A 21,505-nucleotide genomic window follows, 5' to 3' on the forward strand; every position below is an offset into this window, starting at 1 on the left:
CACGGCGTCATCCTTACTTGTGGGATATTCTCTTCCCCAACAGGAAATGGCAAAGAGCCCAGCAAAGCTGGTCACATGATCCCTCCTAGGCTCCGCCTACCCCAGTCATTCGACCGACGTTAAGGAGGAATATTTGCATAGGAGAAACCATATGGTACCGTGGTGACTGTAGTTAAAGAAAATAAATTATCAGACCTGATTAAAAAAACCAGGGCGGGCCGTGGACCGGACACACCGTTGGAGAAAGTAATTTATCAGGTAAACATAAATTCTGTTTTCTCCAACATAGGTGTGTCCGGTCCACGGCGTCATCCTTACTTGTGGGAACCAATACCAAAGCTTTAGGACACGGATGAAGGGAGGGAGCAAATCAGGTCACCTAAATGGAAGGCACCACGGCTTGCAAAACCTTTCTCCCAAAAATAGCCTCAGAAGAAGCAAAAGTATCAAACTTGTAAAATTTGGTAAAAGTGTGCAGTGAAGACCAAGTCGCTGCCCTACATATCTGATCAACAGAAGCCTCGTTCTTGAAGGCCCATGTGGAAGCCACAGCCCTAGTGGAATGAGCTGTGATTCTTTCGGGAGGCTGCCGTCCGGCAGTCTCGTAAGCCAATCTGATGATGCTTTTAATCCAAAAAGAGAGAGAGGTAGAAGTTGCTTTTTGACCTCTCCTTTTACCGGAATAAACAACAAACAAGGAAGATGTTTGTCTAAAATCCTTTGTAGCATCTAAATAGAATTTTAGAGCGCGAACAACATCCAAATTGTGCAACAAACGTTCCTTCTTTGAAACTGGTTTCGGACACAGAGAAGGTACGATAATCTCCTGGTTAATGTTTTTGTTAGAAACAACTTTTGGAAGAAAACCAGGTTTAGTACGTAAAACCACCTTATCTGCATGGAACACCAGATAAGGAGGAGAACACTGCAGAGCAGATAATTCTGAAACTCTTCTGGCAGAAGAAATTGCAACTAAAAACAAAACTTTCCAAGATAATAATTTAATATCAACGGAATGCAAGGGTTCAAACGGAACCCCCTGAAGAACTGAAAGAACTAAATTGAGACTCCAAGGAGGAGTCAAAGGTTTGTAAACAGGCTTAATTCTAACCAGAGCCTGAACAAAGGCTTGAACATCTGGCACAGCAGCCAGTTTTTTGTGAAGTAACACCGACAAGGCAGAAATCTGTCCCTTCAGGGAACTTGCAGATAATCCTTTTTCCAATCCTTCTTGAAGGAAGGATAGAATCCTAGGAATCTTAACCTTGTCCCAAGGGAATCCTTTAGATTCACACCAACAGATATATTTTTTCCAAATTTTGTGGTAAATCTTTCTAGTTACAGGCTTTCTGGCCTGAACAAGAGTATCGATAACAGAATCTGAGAACCCTCGCTTCGATAAAATCAAGCGTTCAATCTCCAAGCAGTCAGCTGGAGTGAAACCAGATTCGGATGTTCGAACGGACCCTGAACAAGAAGGTCTCGTCTCAAAGGTAGCTTCCAAGGTGGAGCCGATGACATATTCACCAGATCTGCATACCAAGTCCTGCGTGGCCACGCAGGAGCTATCAAGATCACCGACGCCCTCTCCTGATTGATCCTGGCTACCAGCCTGGGGATGAGAGGAAACGGCGGGAACACATAAGCTAGTTTGAAGGTCCAAGGTGCTACTAGTGCATCCACTAGAGCCGCCTTGGGATCCCTGGATCTGGACCCGTAGCAAGGAACTTTGAAGTTCTGACGAGAGGCCATCAGATCCATGTCTGGAATGCCCCACAGCTGAGTGACTTGGGCAAAGATTTCCGGATGGAGTTCCCACTCCCCCGGATGCAATGTCTGACGACTCAGAAAATCCGCTTCCCAATTTTCCACTCCTGGGATGTGGATAGCAGACAGGTGGCAGGAGTGAGACTCCGCCCATAGAATGATTTTGGTCACTTCTTCCATCGCTAGGGAACTCCTTGTTCCCCCCTGATGGTTGATGTACGCAACAGTTGTCATGTTGTCTCAAATACAGTGCCTGCCGATATTATTATATCAAAATACCCAGATAAAATGACTCCTCAAGGCTAAATATGTGTAAATAATGAATCGATTTAGCCCAGAAAAAGTCTACAGTCTTAATAAGCCCTTGTGAAGCCCTTATTTACGATCGTAATAAACATGGCTTACCGGATCCCATAGGGAAAATGACAGCTTCCAGCATTACATCGTCTTGTTAGAATGTGTCATACCTCAAGCAGCAAGAGACTGCACACTGTTCCCCCAACTGAAGTTAATTGCTCTCAACAGTCCTGTGTGGAACAGCCATGGATTTTAGTTACGGTTGCTAAAATCATTTTCCTCATACAAACAGAAATCTTCATCTCTTTTCTGTTTCTGAGTAAATAGTACATACCAGCACTATTTCAAAATAACAAACTCTTGATTGAATAATAAAAACTACAGTTAAACACTAAAAAACTCTAAGCCATCTCCGTGGAGATGTTGCCTGTACAACGGCAAAGAGAATGACTGGGGTAGGCGGAGCCTAGGAGGGATCATGTGACCAGCTTTGCTGGGCTCTTTGCCATTTCCTGTTGGGGAAGAGAATATCCCACAAGTAAGGATGACGCCGTGGACCGGACACACCTATGTTGGAGAAAGTTAAATAAGATGGTTCTTCGGAAATACAATGTTAAAACATTGCTTTCAATATTTGATACAAAATTACAACCTTGCGGGTTACCAATAGAGCCAATACTCAGGTTTTTCACTGATTTTACACACTATCGAATATTCATACACTCACTTATATGACCTTGCATGCAAAACTTGTTTCTATATGCACGGTCAGAGTTATCCAACACACCACAAAACATCAATCCACAGACAGATACAAGCTTGCAGAACGCTTATTATCAGACATGATATAATAATATCACCAAAACAAATATATATACAATAAGGTAAAAGAGCCCCCTTTTTCAAAAGGGAGTCCATTTATTCTGCTATATGTATTCCTTTTTCTCCATATGCCAACAGCTAGTTAGATCGTAACAACTTCACAGACACAAGTACGAAATTACACACTATAAGATCTGTATATCGATTTGTTAATATCTTCTATATAGGGAATTTTATATATATATTTTTTATTCATTGATGTTTATGTCATGATTAGTAACAGCTGATAGCCAAGACTGGGCTCTTACAATTGAAAATGCAGTCCTATTGGACAAACACCCAATGACAACTTCCTGTTTTTAATGATACAATGTGTATATAATGCCGGTAAATGTAACCATTTTTATTCGCTTTTATCTGAGGAAACGACCCAGTTGGGGTTGAGAAACGCGTCATATAATAAAGCTTTTTATTACAAGAAGTTGTCTATCCTTTGTGGTATTCCAATACCATACAACAACACACCAAGTTCTATTTTCCAGTTGAAATTATCCATACTAAGAAAAAGGTTGCCTAGGGGGCACCAGCAAAGACTCCAAGGAACGTTATCCATCCAGTGTACTAGCCACTGTTAAGTGCTAGCAAGCTATCACGCACTGGTCACAGCACAGTGCCTCTAGTTCTGGTAAGCACACCATTTGTCTACATATGTTTGCTCACAATATCAGACAATATTACGCTATTGTGGCGCCCTCTCTTTTTTCCTTCCTGCATTAGTCTATTCCCCACTCTCTGGGACCAAGAGGAGCTGCCTACGTTTACTTCACCACTCCATCTCAGAAGAAATACACTTACCACCTTCCTTTCCGAAAAGGGACAAACATATTGAAACGAACCAACAGGAATCCGTTTTGTATCAAGGACATAATCACTAACCGGTTTTACGGTAGAGTTGCATACTGACTTTGTTAGCTAAGTTATGTTTTATGCTTCACACCTTTTTTCAGCGCGCTTTCTTTATCCCCATCTGGGATAATTCATGTTCTCTCTGTACCTGTGTAACCCCTCCTGATTGCAATCTAGTTATAAAAACCACCCCTACACAGGTGTTATAAAATGTGCTGGTATATAAAATGACATTTCTTACTGAAAAAGAAGTTCAAGAGAATGAAGAAAACCACTGAAAATATCATGACAGTAAAGAGGTGATTTTAATTTCTGCTGTATCTGAATCATGACAGTTTAATGTTAGGTGGGCTATCCCTTTGAGCTATCAGTTTAAGATTATATTGAATCAAACATCAATTCGAATGATAAAATCCTTGTCTAAAATATTACACTGTGTGTCCTAATTTCAGCATCAATATTTATATTTAATACTAATTTCAGATTCAGATTGGCTGATGTCATAAATCATGTGATTATGCACATTCCAATAAAAAGTGGTTTAAAAATTCACTAGTGTGTGGGTTTTTTAGGAGTTTGTGTCATAATTGGTGCAAAAAATGTTGGTGCGGTGGAGAGTGGGTCTTGTATTTCATGGCTTAAACATGGTACAAATAGATTTTTCCAAAAAAATAAAAATAAATTCAGCTATATTATGTTGTGTATTTATTTACGCCTAGATTTAGAGTTTTGCGGCCAAAGGGGTGCATTAGCTACGCGTGTTTTTTTCCACGCACCTTTTAAACAATGCTGGTATTTAGAGTTCTCAGAAGGGCTGCGTTAGGCTCCAAAAAGGGAGCGTACAGGCATATTTACCGCCACTGCAACTCTCAATACCAGCGTTGCTTACGGATGCGGCCAGCTTAAAAAACGTGCTCGTGCACCATTCCCCCATAGGAAACAATGGGGCAGTTTGAGCTGAAAAAAAAAAACTAACACCTGCAAAAAAGCAGCGTTCAGCTCCTAACGCAGCCCCATTGTTTCCTATGGGGAAACACTTCCTAAGTCTACACCTAACACCCTAACATGTACCCCGAGTCTAAACACCCCTAACCTTACACTTATTAACCCCTAATCTACTGCCCCCACTATCACTGACTCCTGCATATTATTATTAACCCCTAATCTGCCGCTCCGTACACCGCCGCAACCTACATTATCCCTATGTACCCCTAATCTGCTGCCCCTAACACCGCCGACCCCTATATTATATTTATTAACCCCTAATCTGCCGCCCCCAACGTCACCGCCACCTACCTACAATTATTAACCCCTAATCTGCCGACCTGACCTCACCGCTACTCTAATAAATGTATTAACCCCTAAAGCTAAGTCTAACCCTAACACTAACACCCCCTTAAGTTAAATATAATTTTATTCTAACGAAACAAAAGAATTCTTATTAAATAAATTAATCCTATTTAAAGCTAAATACTTACCTGTAAAATAAACCCTAATATAGCTACAATATAACTAATAATTATATTGTAGCTATTTTAGGATTAATATTTATTTTAACCAGGTACAATAGCTATTAAATAGTTAATAACTATTTAATAGTTACCTAGTTAAAATAATTACAAAATTACCTGTAAAATAAATCCTAACCTAAGTTACAATTAAACCTAACACTACACTATCAATAAATTAATTAAACTATCTACAATTATCTACAATTAAATCAACTAAACTAAATTACAAAAAAAACAAACACTAAATTACAAAAAATAAAAAAAGATTACAAGAATTTTAAACTAATTACACCTACTCTAAGCCCCCGGTGTGGTGAAGACAAGGTAGGGAGATCTTCAGGGGCTTAGTGTTAGGTTTATTTAAGGGGGGTTTGGGTTAGATTAGGGGTATGTGGGTGGTGGGTTTGTAATGTTGGGGGAGGGGGGTATTGTATGTTTTTTTTTTACAGGCAAAAGAGCTGAATTCTTTGGGGCATGCCCCGCAAAGATCCCTTTTAAGGGCTGGTAAGGTAAAAGAGCTTTTCTATTTTAATTTTAGAATAGGGTAGGGCATTTTTTTATTTTGGGGGGGCTTTGTTATTTTATTAGGGGGCTTAGAGTAGGTGTAATTAGTTTAAAATTGTTGTAATATTTTTCTAATGTTTGTAAATATTTTTTTATTTTTTGTAACTTAGTTAGTTTATTTAATTGTATTTATTTTTAGGTATTGTATTTAATTAATTTATTGATAGTGTAGTGTTAGGTTTAATTGTAGATAATTGTAGGTATTTTATTTAATTAATTTATTGATAGTGTAGTGTTAGGTTTAATTGTAACTTAGGTTAGGATTTATTTTACAGGTAATTTTGTAATTATTTTAACTAGGTAGCCATTAAATAGTTATTAACTATTTAATAGCTATTGTACCTGGTTAAAATAATTACAAAGTTGCCTGTAAAATAAATATTAATCCTAAAATAGCTACAATATAATTATAATTTATATTGTAGCTATATTAGGGTTTATTTTACAGGTAAGTATTTAGCTTTAAATAGGAATAATTTATTTAATAAGAGTTAATTTATTTCGTTAGATTTAAATTATATTTAACTTAGGGGGGTGTTAGTGTTAGGGTTAGACTTAGCTTTAGGTGTTAATACATTTATTAGAGTAGAGGTGAGGTCCGGTCGGCAGATTAGGGGTTAATAATTGTAGGTAGGTGGAGGCGACGTTGTGGGGGGCAGATTAGGGGTTAATAAATATAATATAGGGGTCGGCGGTGTTATGGGAAGCAGATTAGGGGTACATAGGTATAATGTAGGTTGCAGCGGTGTACGGATCGGCAGATTAGGGGTTAATAATAATATGCAGGGGTCAGCGATAGCTGGGACGGCAGATTAGGGGTTAATAAGTGTAAGGTTAGGGGTGTTTAGACTCGGGGTACATGTTAGGATGTTAGGTGCAGATTTAGGAAGTGTTTCCCCATAGGAAACAATGGGGCTGCGTTAGGAGCTGAACGCTGCTTTTTTGCAGGTGTTAGGTTTTTTTTCAGCTCAAAATGCCAATTGTTTTCTATGGGGGAATGGTGCATGAGCACATTTATGAAGCTGGCCGCGTCCGTAAGCACTGCTGGTATTGAGAGTTGCAGTCGCGGTAAATTATGCTCTACGCTCCCTTTTTGGAGCCTAACGCAGCCATTCTGTGAACTCTAAATACCAGCGGTATTTAAAAGGTGCGGGGGAAAAAAAAGCCAGCGTTAGCTAGGCGGGGTCGTTACCGACAAAAACTCTAAATCTAGGCGTAGGTATGCTGCGTCAGAATAAACGCGAGCGCACCTGTTAAATGTTTGATAAATTGGAAAACTGGTCAAATAGAGTCGAATGTAAATTCGAAACAGCTGTAATGACGCAAGCATCGATCTGCGTCGGATTGAGATTGCAGGAGCATATATATCATCATGCATTACAACATTTGACGATCTTGATGCTTTGTTAAATACGGCTGATCAATCTCGCAACAGATATGATGCGGGATTCAAGCGTATTTTCAGTTGACGCTTTGAAAAATATCCCCCTAAGCTTTAACATAACAATTAAGAGATAGTTTATAACGGTTCAGATAATTGCTCCTACTTTTAATTGAATCTATGACTCAGTTTGATGCTTTACTAGTGCAGCATATTCAATACTTAGATAGAGTAGTTACCCTAAACCGCATTTAAAACCAGGATACTCAACAGCCTATCTTATTAGGAGAATATTTAGCAGCCCTAATCTCCCATATATTCCAACTCTAGAAATGTTTTTGCCCTAGTTTAGTAACACTTATTGTATCATTAAAAACCGTATCACAAAACTTAATCTCACTATGTAAAGCAGCCTATACAGCTATTTTACTACAGGTCAGGCCTATTCTACATTAAGATTGGTACATAAATAACCTAGCTACTTTTTTTATGCTCCTACCTCTCATTGTGCTCAGAGTATTATTTTGCGGTTTCTCTCATAATATACCGCATTTACAATCTTAACTATTCTCATAATTAAACAACTGCACATCAAACTTAGGCCTAGATTTAGAGTTTGGCGGTAGCCGTGAAAACCAGCGTTAGAGGCTCCTAACGCTGGTTTTAGGCTACCGCCGGTATTTGGAGTCACTCAAAATAGGGTCTAACGCTCACTTTCCAGCCGCGACTTTTCCATACCGCAGATCCCCTTACGTAAATTGCGTATCCTATCTTTTCAATGGGATTTTTATAACTCCGGTATTTAGAGTCGTGTCTGAAGTGAGCGTTAGACATCTAACGACAAAAACTCCAGCCGCAGGAAAAAAGTCAGTAGTTTAAGAGCTTTTCTGGGGCTAACGCCGGTTTATAAAGCTCTTAACTACTGTACTCTAAAGTACACTAACACCCATAAACTACCTATGTACCCCTAAACCGAGGTCCCCCCACATCGCCGACACTCAAATAAAATTTTTTAACCCCTAATCTGCCGACCGCCACCTACGTTATCCTTATGTACCCCTAATCTGCTGCCCCTAACACCGCCGACCCCTGTATTATATTTATTAACCCCTAATCTGCCCCCCTCAACGTCGCCTCCACCTGCCTACACTTATTAACCCCCTAATCTGCCGACCGCCACCTACGTTATCCTTATGTACCCCTAATCTGCTGCCCCTAACACCGCCGACCCCTATATTATATTTATTAACCCCTAATCTGCCCCCCACAACGTCGCCTCCACCTGCCTACACTTATTAACCCCTAATCTGCCGACCGGACCTGAGCGCTACTATAATAAAGTTATTAACCCCTAATCCGCCTCACTAACCCTATCATAAATAGTATTAACCCCTAATCTGCCCTCCCTAACATCGCCGACACCTAACTTCAATTATTAACCCTAATCTGCCGACCGAATCTCGCCGCTATTCTAATAAATGTATTAACCCCTAAAGCTAAGTCTAACCCTAATACTAACACCCCCCTAAATTAAATATAATTTAAATCTAACGAAATTAATTAACTCTTATTAAATAAATTATTCCAATTTAAAGCTAAATACTTACCTGTAAAATAAATCCTAATATAGCTACAATATAAATTATAATTATATTATAGCTATTTTAGGATTTATATTTATTTTACAGGTAACTTTGTATTTATTTTAACCAGGTACAATAGCTATTAAATAGTTAAGAACTATTTAATAGCTAAAATAGTTAAAATAATTACAAATTTACCTGTAAAAGAAATCCTAACCTAAGTTACAAATAAACCTAACACTAGACTATCAATAAATTTATTAAATAAACTACCTACAATTACCTACAATTAACCTAACACTACACTATCAATAAATTAATTAAATACAATTGCTACAAATAAATACAATTAAATAAACTAGCTAAAGTACAAAAAATAAAAAAGAACTAAGTTACAAAAAATAAAAAAATATTTACAAACATAAGAAAAATATTACAACAATTTTAAACTAATTACACCTACTCTAAGCCCCCTAATAAAATAACAAAGCCCCCCAAAATAAAAAAATGCCCTACCCTATTCTAAATTACTAAAGTTCAAAGCTCTTTTACCTTACCAGCCCTGAACAGGGCCCTTTGCGGGGCATGCCCCAAGAAATACAGCTCTTTTGCCTGTAAAAAAAAACATACAATACCCAAGCCCCCCAACATTACAACCCACCACCCACATACCCCTAATCTAACCCAAACCCCCCTTAAATAAACCTAACACTAAGCCCCTGAAGATCATCCTACCTTGTCTTCACCATACCAGGTTCACCGATCGGTCCAGAAGAGCTCCTCCGATGTCCTGATCCAAGCCCAAGCGGGGGGGCTGAAGAGGTCCATGATCCGGCTGAAGTCTTCATCCAAGCGGGCCAGAAGAGGTCTTCCATCCGATTGAAGTCTTCATCCAAGCGGCATCCATCCGGAGCGAAGCGGCAGCATCCTGAAGACCTCCACCGCGGAACATCCATCCTGGCCGACGACTGAACGACGAATGACGGTTCCTTTAAATGACGTCATCCAAGATGGCGTCCCTCGAATTCCGATTGACTGATAGGATTCTATCAGCCAATCGGAATTAAGGTAGGAATATTCTGATTGGCTGATTGAATCAGCCAATCAGAATCAAGTTCAATCCGATTGGATGATCCAATCAGCCAATCAGATTGAGCTTGCATTCTATTGGCTGATCGGAACAGCCTTGTTTTCTAGCACATATACAAACCTCGGGGGAGCTGTTACAAGTAGGCCACTTCTCTCTTTTTTCCTTTTCACAAATGCCTTAAGTGTAGGTATAGGATTCTTTAATTCATCCTTAAAGTTTTGGTAGAATATTTGTGAGGGGTGATTAGGGGGTTATCTAATTTTTGTGTGATTATAGTTCTATTTGTGGCCTATTTTAATTACTAAATATAATAAAGTATTTACTATTTTCACCTTTTTTTCTCCCTCTAGAGCTACAGTGCACCAATAAAATCCAATTTACCTTTTTTTTGTTTGTTTTTGTTCACAATAATATACACCGTAACATACCCAAAGAGCTGCTTATTTTACATCATTGCAATCCATAGCTATACCCTCCAGACCATTATATCCTCACTTATAGGACCATAGTAGGTGAATATCAAATACTTAAAACTGGGTACGTGACTAACCTTGTTGCAATTTATCCACAAAGCTTTAATAGAAGATTTATAAGGCAAATTTAGCCTTATCGACAAATCAAATAGAATGAAAACCTATTTTCTTATTTTTGGAAAGCTTTAAATACCAAACAATTCAGTTAGTGCCACAAAACATGTAAATAGGTCAATGCATAAAACAAAGAGACATCAAAAAGTTCATAAGTCCATCAAAAAAATAGTAATGGTAAATTCAGTCTCTCAATAGAGAGAGAGACAGAGATGCACACTGTTCCCTGTTTTCCTTATACGCAGCTCCTTGTATCTCACTGGTGTGATCTCCGTTATATGAAAAGCAGAAAAAATGATCTGTAAAAACAGAACGCAACAAAGTGCAATGATCTAAGTGCAGATTAAACAGTAAAAAGTTTATTGAACACAGTGTAAAAAATGCTCACTCACAAGTCTGTCCTCAAACATATGAGGTATGTTCAAGCATTGGTTTATAAGTAGTACACAATTGACATTCCACATCCAGAGCTTCCTCCCTTTGCCTTCCCCCTATATGCCTGGGGGTCCATCCGATAAAAATCGTCGCCCGCAAAAGTCGGCGACGCCAAGATTTGCGCGGGTTTGGTATCCTATATACGGAGTAAGCTAGAAGTTACGCGCGTAGATTTCTGGCGTCGCCCGTAGTTTTTTGGCCCATAGACTGACATACAAAACACGCTCAATTTGCTATCCAATATATGGCGTAAGGACTTACGCGCGCAGATTTCACAAAATCTACTCCATTCTCAGCTCGCCACAAATTGAACGCGCAGGAACCCTTGCACTGACTTAGAAACCAACGTAACTCTCAGAAGGCCTAACAAATGCATGCCTAACAATAGACATAGCAGCAGCTTGTTCACAAATAGTTAACCTCTAAAAGCATTTATTATTCTGCCCCTGCAAGTGTGTCAAACCAATCACAAACAGCACAACCTCTCACCTCAGCCTTAAAACACCTGCAAATGCACACCCTCATTAGCCACCATGTTTCCCTTGCAGTATATTGCATTTAGAGTGAGACAGTGTCGTGGGCACAAGGGGTGCTGGAACCCCTACAAGCCCCTGTTTGGATGGTATCCCTGGCTGCTGAGGTCCCTGGTCATGGTGCTGTAGCTGTCCCTGCTCCAGCTGCTGCTGCTGCCCCTCCCTGCTCCTCCTGCTGTTGTCCCTGTTCCTGGTGCTCCCCATGCTGCTGTTGCTGCAGCTGCCCATAGGCCAGCAGGGGCCTATAAGACGAAGGCATCAGCAGAGGGGAAGAGCACCAAGGGTACACAGGGTTTAGGGTCACCCTGTTTGGGATGACAGAAGTGGAGGTCAGGGAAAAATATCGCTTGCCATCTGCAAGCCTCATTAACCTATATGAGGTCTTGAAGGATGATATTGACCCTCAAGCGTATAGGAACCGAGCTCTGACGGTATGCAGAAGCTGTTGTGTGTTGTACACTTCCTGGCAACTGGCTCATACCAGTCAACAGAGGGGGCTTGTGTCTGGCCTAGCGCAGTCTACCTTCTCCAGGATTCTAGGGGAGGTTCTGACTGCTCTAGATAACCAGACACAATACATTCATTTCCCCCGTACCCCCCAGGAATGGAACCGTCTTAAACAAGGCTTCTATCGACTGGGGGGTATTCCTAATGTCATGGGGGCAATTGATTGCACACATGTGCATATCGTGGGCCCCACATGAGGAGACAATCCTCTATATTAACAGGAAAGGGTTTCACTCATTGAATTGCCAGATGGTCTGCGATACCAATCTGAAATTATTACATGTGTATGCAGGCTTCCCGGGGAGTGCACATGATTCCTAAATCCTGCGCCAGACCTCCTTATTCAATATGGTTTGAAAATGGAACACTCTCGGGAGGATGGCTGCTTGGTGAGTACCTTCATTCTGTCTGTATATTTCTACTAAAGGGACACTAAACACATATTTTAATCTCATGTTTCAGATAGAGAATACAATGTTAAACAGCATTACAATTCACTTCTATTATCTCATTGTATTTATTCTTTAGATATCTTATTTTAAAAAAATAGAAATTCACATATATGAGCCAATCATATGAGGCTTCTATGTGCAGCCACCAATCAGCAGCTATTGAGCATATCTAATATGCTTGTCATCAAAAGTTATCTATAGAATGGAGAAAATGATCTAATCTAAGTAAATTATCAAGCTGCTAGCAATTGCAGGTTCTTATTAAATGGACAGTCTAGTATAAATTGCACTTCCATTATTCAGATAGGACTTTTAATTTTAATAAACTATCCAAATTACTTCCATTAACAAAATGTGCACAGTATTTGTATCTTTTATATCTTTGAGTCACCAGCTCCTACTGACCATGTGCAAGAATAAGTGTGTATGCATTTGTGAATGGCTGATGGATGTCACATGGTACAGGTGGATTTTCAAAATACATAACATTTTAAATTGTAATAAAAAATAACTTTGATATTAGACTAAGTGCTATTGCATTGTCTTGTTATCTAGCATTTTTGGATAATGAAAATCTACTGTGTTGACTGGTCCTTTAAAATAGATTTTTGGTCTAGACTAATACTGGCATAAAAGTAGATTGCTTATAATGCACAAATTTAATGTTTTTATTAATCTATCTTTTATATGAAATTCATGTTGTGTCCCTTTAAAGCACATGATGTACCTATAGTAATCCAAACACATATGTTACATGACAGGTGACGCAGGGTACGGCTGCAGACCATGGCTATTAACCCCCTTGGTGCACCCCATTACAGAGCCACAACTCAGGTACCAGGAGGCACACATAAGAACAAGGAATGTCATTGAAAGAAGCTTTGGCCTATTAAAAACAAGGTTCAGGTGTCTGGATGTTACAGGCGGAGCACTACAGTATAACCCCAACAAAGTGTGTTTCATTGTCAATGCTTGCTGTATTCTACACAACATTGCTGTGGACACACGTTTGTTGGGGGACATTGACCCAGAGCAGCAGCAGCAGCTGGTTTCCTGTACCTGAGGATGTGGACAGGGGGACACTGAGGGGGAATGAAGTGAGGGATTATGTCATCCAGGAATACTTCACCTGTAAGTTACTTATTCATAAGTACAGTAAACCGTAACATTCACATGTATTATGATGTTTGACAGTACCTCACCAACCATTGCATGTGTATATATCATGTCTTGCAGAATTTCTAAATTTGGATTTCCACTGCATGTAAGTGAAACTACTACATCCCAACCCCCTTCCCTTAAAGTGACACTATACCCAAACATATTCTTTCATGATTAAGGATAGAGAATATAATTTGTAAAAACCTTAAAATTTACTTCAATTACCTATTTTCAGTTATTCTCTAGATATACTTTAATGAAGACATAGCAATGCACACAGTGAAACAATCGCAGGAGGCATCTATATACAGCTACTAATCAGCAGCTACCAAGCATATCTAGATATGCTTTTCAGCAAAGAAATCAATAGAATGAAGCAACATAAATAATAGAAGCAAATTATTAAGTTGTTTATAATTGTCTTCTCTTTCCAAATCATGAAGGAAACAATTTTGCTTTCATGTCCCTTTAACAACCCTAATTACTGTATATTTCTCATTTGTTTCATTCATGTTTAGTTCACTATCATTAAGAATGAGGATAATGGATATTTATACCTTATGTTCACACCTTCTTTAAATACATTATTAGTTATATATACCAACGTGTAAATTTATATTGGATGTGAGAAACCTTGATTTACATCTTAGAAGTGAATATTACTATATGTACCCGTTCAGGACACAACTATGTGATGTGGTTTATTGAGCAGGAATATGTCAGAAACATTATAATAATACCTTTTTTGTCCATTTCAACACAGGTATTATTATATGTTTTTACCAATATTACTGTACTAAAAACACACCTCACATGGATGTGGATGACAATTATATGGTAAATAACAGAGGACAAGATTTGTGATGAAATAGAATAAGATTTTTTTTTTTTAGGCCTCTTAGATGAGGGGCCTGGAGTGGGTCTTCTGCCTCTCCTGGGTTGTGTGGATCCAGTAGGAGTGCTGGTCACAGACGAGATGCTTGAGGCGATGTCCTGCTGGTGGGTGAAATGCTCCACCAACACACCCAACAGTTGGTTCTGTTCCCTCCATCTGTGGTCACTCTGGATTTGTATGTCCGAAATGACTCTCAGCATTTGTGATTGGTTTTGTACCATAGCTGTTACAGATGCTGCCATGTCCCTTTGCAGCTCAATGGATCGCTGTTGTAAACGCTGTTGGCTCCTATGGAACCTGCGTTGGTCCCTCTGCATTCTTTCACAGGTTTGACGTTAGACTCTCACACCGTCAATGTTTGCCTCCTCTGTAGGGATATGTATTCCCTCACCCATGGCGGAACTCAGTGGATCCATGGGCTCTTCCCCAGCAGGGACTATAGGCACTGGTTCCATTTCTTGATCCTCAGCTGGGGGTGCATGCCCCGGAATCTGAGCTGGAGGTGCAGGCCCCGGAATCTGAGCTGGAGGTGCAGGCACCGGAATCTGAGCTGGAGGTGCAGGCCCCGGGAATCTGAGCTAGAGGTGCAGGCCCCGGAATCTGAGCTGGAGGTGCAGGCACCGGAATCTGAGCTGGAGGTGCAGGCCCCGGAATCTCAGCTGTAGGTGCAGGGCGATGAATTTCAGTTGGTGGAGCTCTTCCAACTGCTGCCGATGGTACAGATGTCCGGATGGACTGATAGTCCCATTGGCTGCTGGTGTGCATCCACTCAGCCTGCTGGTATAATCCTTGAGTGGCATGATATTCCTGTGGGGGGGGGGTAAAGACATCTACCCTTCGGGGCTGGCGTGGCTCCCCCTCCAAAGCCAAAGGAATAATCCTCCGGCCAGGGCTCCTGCCAGGTATCCTCCTGTAATGCAGGCGGCATAATAATTGGGATTCTCAATTGAGGCAGTCCAACCCATGTCATGCCTGCATACTCCTGCTGGACTCTCTGGACCGGTGGTTGAGGTGGAGATATACTTTGATCCGGTGTTGGGGGGATTCATGGGCGTAGCACCCTGGTGACTGGAGGTTCTGTGGAGGAGTCAAATGATGAGAGGGATTAGTACAGTCAGATATCTATCCATGTGGGCATACAATGTACATGCTAGGGCCTATCCACATTCTCATGTCAAACTCTATAACATGCATGTGCACATTGAGATTTGTGATATGATGGGTTTTAATATGCAAAGTATACATGTATGTGCTTCATACAATAGTTCTGTGTACATGTCAGTGATGGAGAAAATGTGTTCTTTAAGTGACACTATGGTTGTGATGACTATGGTGTCCATTTACTGAAAAGTCTACATGTGGCTTGTGGCCTGTGTTACTCTGAGACATGTTAGTATTTCACTATTCCACCTCATATCATGATTTTCAATGTGTTAAGTAGCATTAAATGGACATGCAACCCATATTTATTCTTTCATGATTCAGCTAGCCAAGCATGGAATTTAAACAAACTTTTAATTTACTTCCATTAGCTAATATGCTTCATTATCTTGATGTTCTTAGCTGAAATGCATTTCTAGATAGGCTCATAAGCTGCTGATTGGTGGCTGCACATCAATGCCTCGTGTGATTGCCTCACCCATGTGCATTGATATTTAATAAACTAAGATTATGAAAATAATGATGAAAAATAGATAATAGAAGTAAATTGGGATGTTGTTTAAAACTGTATTCTCTATCTGAATAATTAAATAAACTTATTTGTGTTTCATGTCCCTTTAATGTTAAATCTCATTGTATATTTTGTTGTTAGTAAGCAAAATACCATGCTCCTCATTGTGTACATGAATGTGTGACAATATAGGATGTTATAACTCAAATACATATAATACTGGTGTGTGGGATGTTACTCACCAGCATGCTGTGCTGATGTTGCAGCCCCTGAGTCACGAGCCCCTGGAAGTCCACGGGACTGCTGTGAGGCTCAGGGACCTACGAATGAGCTCCTGCCACTCATTGTATTCCGCCTCATAGTGAGGCCCACCTCCTGTTGCCCTCTGGACATTGCTTCCTGGCCCATCTTCTCCTTGACTCTCCTCTTACAATCATTCCACCTCTTCTTTAGGCCATCCACAGTCCTCCTCTGTTGGGACACACCATTGACGGCCTACACCACCTTCTTCCAAGCATCTTTACGCCTACGGGCAACTCCTTTGCCCTTCTCTTGTCCAAAGAGGGCATTATGGTTCTCCAGGACAGCCTGGACTAGAGCGAGGTTTTCTGCAAAACTGAAATTAGGACACCTCATACGCTCCTCGTCCTGGGCCGCCTGGCTCCCTCCCTGGGATGTCCCTGGTGTGGGTTCCTCCCTATCCTCTCCCTCCTCCCCCCTTCTATCCCCATGTGCACCCTCTATCCCTCTTCTAAGTGTGCCTGGCCCTGGGGCAACCCCACTCCCATCCTCCCTTCTGGCTCTCCCTCTCCCCACTCCGCTCACTCCCTGACGGGGACCCTGCTGCTCCTCCTGTCCATAATCCTCTCCCTGCAACTCCCCTTCCCTCCTCCCCCCAGGCCCTAGCTCTCCCTGACATCCTCACACTACACACACTCACACACTCACACTCACTCCCACTTCAATCACACACAATCACAACCAGACACTCAGCCTTTCAAACTGTAAAAGATAAATAAAATGTGTAAGGGTGTTATAAAAAAAAAGTGTTGTGTATTTTGTATATGTGTGTATGCAAAATGTGTGCAATATGTAAAACAGTGACAGTAAATGTACAAGCTTATCAAATCCTCCAAATCCGACCTAACTAAATATTATGCAATGCGCCTCTCTCTCTACTATAATTACACTGCTAGAAGATGCAAACAATCCAAACTTGTATTGCTTACTGGGACACAAAAACATAAAGAAACTGGAAACAAGTTTTACAAAGAGATTTCAAACAGCAAATTGAAATTAAATCCTCCACTACAGCCTTTCCATACATTTTTTTCTTATACTTTTTTTTCTTATCATTCATCTCAAGTTTGTAGTTATTAGTTCTCCTTGGAGACTCAACTCAGAGAATGGCATGACAGGAGAGGCAGCAGCAGGAAGCAGAGTTACCAAACTAATCTTCTTATAAAAATAATAATAGTAATAATATAGTACATAAACCCAAAAATACACCTCCAAGGAAGGAGAACAAACATTTGTTTAGAGTTCCTTGGACACAGTGGCCAACAGTTCCCTGAGGAAAAGGTATTGCCAGATTTTGACTTAGCCATCTTAAAGCATGAAGGTTAGGAGCGAGACTGGCAGCAGCAGGCAGAAGAGTTACTGAACTAGGTAGGCAGGCCTGGGAGGAGGAGGGCAACAGGTGCCTAGAGCCTCTTGGACATAACAAACAGCAGTTTCCATGTGGATTTGGCATTGACGGAAGATGGCCACCACTGAGCAGGAGTGGCAACAGCTTAGTTACGGAACTAGGTAGGTAGGCTTGACAATGCATAAAACTAAAAAATATACCTCAAGGAGAGGAGAAGGGCAACACATGCCTAGAGTCCCTCGGATTTAGTGGCCAACATTCAACTACAGATTTACATTTAGGGATGATGACCACCACAGAGCAGGGGAGGGCAGTAGTGGCAGCATCCATGTTAATAAACTAGGTAGGTAAGCCTGACTGTATATAAACCTAAAAAATGCATCCTCTAGGAGAGGAAGAGGGCAACACGTGCCTAGAGCCCCTTGGACACAATGGCTAGCAGTTCCCTGAGGATTTGGCATTGATAGATGATGACCACCACAGAGCAGGGAGGGCAGGAGCAGGAGTGACAGAAGAGTACAAGGAATGTGACAAGTGGATTTGAAAATAGTATGGATGAAAGAAAATAAAGTTCTCTCACATTCCTCACCATCCCACACACCTGTTCCTTAAGTGCATTTTGAAGCTATTCTTGTAGACTCAATTCTCAGATCTGTTTACAAAAAGTCCTTGTGGAAGTCCTTAACATGAGCAAAAGCAGTATCTCTCAGAACCCCCAACTTAAAAAGAAGGGAGAGATCTACTTTGAAAATGATGTTTTGGTGAAGGGAGGGAACATCAGAGAGATGCTCAACAGTGTGGAATGTGCATCAGTACTTGCACCAACCACTATCTTGTCCATTACTTTTTCTAAATTGTGTGTACTTCACGTATTGGCTAAACATCTTATTTGACTTCCAGCCGGTTTCAAGCGTGATGTTGTCATCGTTAACTACAGCCTTTAGGACAAAAGTATAGCCTTTAACAAATGGAAGAATACACGACCAAGCAAACAAAGAGATGTGCTGATACTCTGTGGTACACTTCTCCTAGCTGTTTGTCATTGGCTGATGATCACCACAGAACAGGAACAGCAGGAGAAGCGGCAGCTTTAAAGATGTTTGCACATTATTCCTTGGTCTGCTGTTACGAAACTTAATTTGACTTAAGCAACAACAGTGTTAAAAGCAGTCACCTGTTAGGCAATAAGAAAGTGTTTCCCCAGCACCATCTTAAGCAAGACAATATAACTACTTGATTTTTTGGAGATGGCAGAACATTTAGCAGAATGTTTGAGCAGCAGATGGCTATCCTCCATGCTATGGCTTTCTTCTGTCAATTCATTTGTGATTGAGAGCCTATTAGGCAGAGATGAGTGGACCATGAATGGTCAGTTAGTTGCAGTCCTAAAGCCTTTTAGGGATATCACAGAGAAATTGAGCCAAAACACTGCCACTCAGTGTCAAGTCATTTGTTCAATCACCCCTTGAGCAAGATAGATGCCTTTCTTGAAAACCATGAAGTGGTTCCTGGTGGCATACTAAGTAGTGAAGTAGCAGCACTTGTCGGGAAGATGAAGGAATGGCTGAAATGGCGCATGTGGGAGAGGCTCCATCAAAACCTTTTTTCAGTAGTAAAAGATGGCATCCCGAAGTAAAATAGTTTGAAAGGGTAATTCCATTATTATGACCGTGAAATTAAGGGAAGTAGCTGATCACGTGTGTACATTTTTATCAAACAGAGTTGTATTTAGTTGCCACTCAAAAGGAAAATACTATTTGACATAATCTGTAATTACAGTGAGCAGTGAAGAATTTATTTATGGGGACATGCATTCAAACTGCATATTTATCATAGGCTCTTGAAAACTTTACTAAATAACAACTCTCACACAGAAATGAAAATGTGACAAGCTAATTGCCTGTCTTGCCTGCAATGTCTGGGCCTGCTGCCTGCTGCTACAGAGCAACCTTCTGATTCTGATAAACCCACCCCACCCTGCTGAAAATAACATTTTGAAGAAATTGGGAGTGTGTGGCAGAACTAGCAGTGGTAGAACTAATAGTGGTACTGGGGTGAACACAGGTGCAGGTGGTTTCGGAGCAGACTGTATAGAGCTGATGCGTACACGGAGGCCACTTGGTAACCTGGGACCCCCCTCCCAATCCTACTGCTAGGCTTGTGAGCCAAAAAAAATAAATTCATTACTTCCACCTTCAGTTCCTCTAGCTGTCCGCTTTTGTTTTATGAATGGGACTCGTCCCTTACTGCTAATCATGCCGCTGCTGCTGCTACTAGTATTTACTACTTCTGGTGGACATGGGAATGCATGCTACAGCAGATAATCCTGCTGCCCGCTACCCACAACTGCCGCTGCTCCTCTAGATGATTGGGCCAGAGGAGCAGACAAGGTTTTGGGATCTGTGAGCCAACAGTGCTTGTGCCCACTTACACAAGTAAAAGCAGACACGGACTTTGCATTGGTAGTGACGGTGCTGGTACAAACAAACAAGGTAAACTCTGACCGACTAATTTGTTGACAGAACAATATAGTTTATAAAAGGATTTTTTGGGTTCCTCCCCCCCCTGAAATTATGTTTTCAATTAGATGAGGGGGTACTAGTAATATTATCTTAGAATACATATATATATACTTTATTATTTTATTTTATTTGCTAGATAAATGTAGAAAACAAAAGTAAAAAAAAAAATTGCAGTAATGTGCACTAACTACAAAAAAGAAAAATTAATTATGCACACACAATGGTTAAACTTGAATTAAAAGCTATGTGCACACCACAAAAAAAAGTATGCAGGCCTAATTATCAGTTACATGCTATGCTACCACAGCAATACAATAAAGTAAATGTGCAGTTTAAACCTAAATGAAATAGAAATGTTTCTGCACACAAAGAGTTAAACTTTATTTAAAACGTATGTATCCCCCCATAGCCGCAGGCTATGTCCCCTTAGCAATATTATTATGAATAATTTCAACTGCAAGAAAATAGAAAGTTTAAAAGTTCAATTTTAAAATGTTGCATCACAAAAAATCTTGAGGACAAAAGCTATCAGTCGCATTCTATGGCTTCATAACAAACGTAAACATGCAGCTTTGAAATCAAAGTTTAACTGACTGCAATTAAATAGAACTGTTTTACAGCACACAAAGGGTTAACGTTTAATTAAATATTTTTTTGCACCCCCAAAAAAGCAAGGAGACCAGTACAGTCGCAGGCTATGGCCCCACAACAAAAGTAAAAGTGCAGATTTTATATTAAAAATGAACTGGCTGCAATAAAATAGAATTGTTTTTATGCACACAAAATGTTAAATTTGAATTAAAAATTTGTATGCACCCCCAGAAAAAGCAAGAAGACCACTAGCTATCAGTCGCAGACTATGGCGCAACGGCAAAGTTTGACTGCAATAAAATAGAACTGTTTTTATGCACACAAAGGGTTAAAGTGTAATTCTAAATCTTTTTGTAGCCCCCAAAAAGCAAAGTGGCCTGTAGCTATGAGTTGCTATGGCCCCACAGCAAATGTAAACGTGCAGTTTTTAAATTAAGTTTTACTGAATTCAAGAAAATAGAAATGTTTTTCTGCACACAAAGGGTAGATTACGTCTGGAGTGCTATTTAGCGATTTGCTCGTACATTAACTCTGCTAGTCGGCTTTTTGCGCACCTCTGGTTTGTAATAGAAGTTGAAATA

This window comes from Bombina bombina, chromosome 2 (genome assembly GCF_027579735.1).
Source record: "Bombina bombina isolate aBomBom1 chromosome 2, aBomBom1.pri, whole genome shotgun sequence".
NCBI classification, from domain to species: domain Eukaryota; kingdom Metazoa; phylum Chordata; class Amphibia; order Anura; family Bombinatoridae; genus Bombina; species Bombina bombina.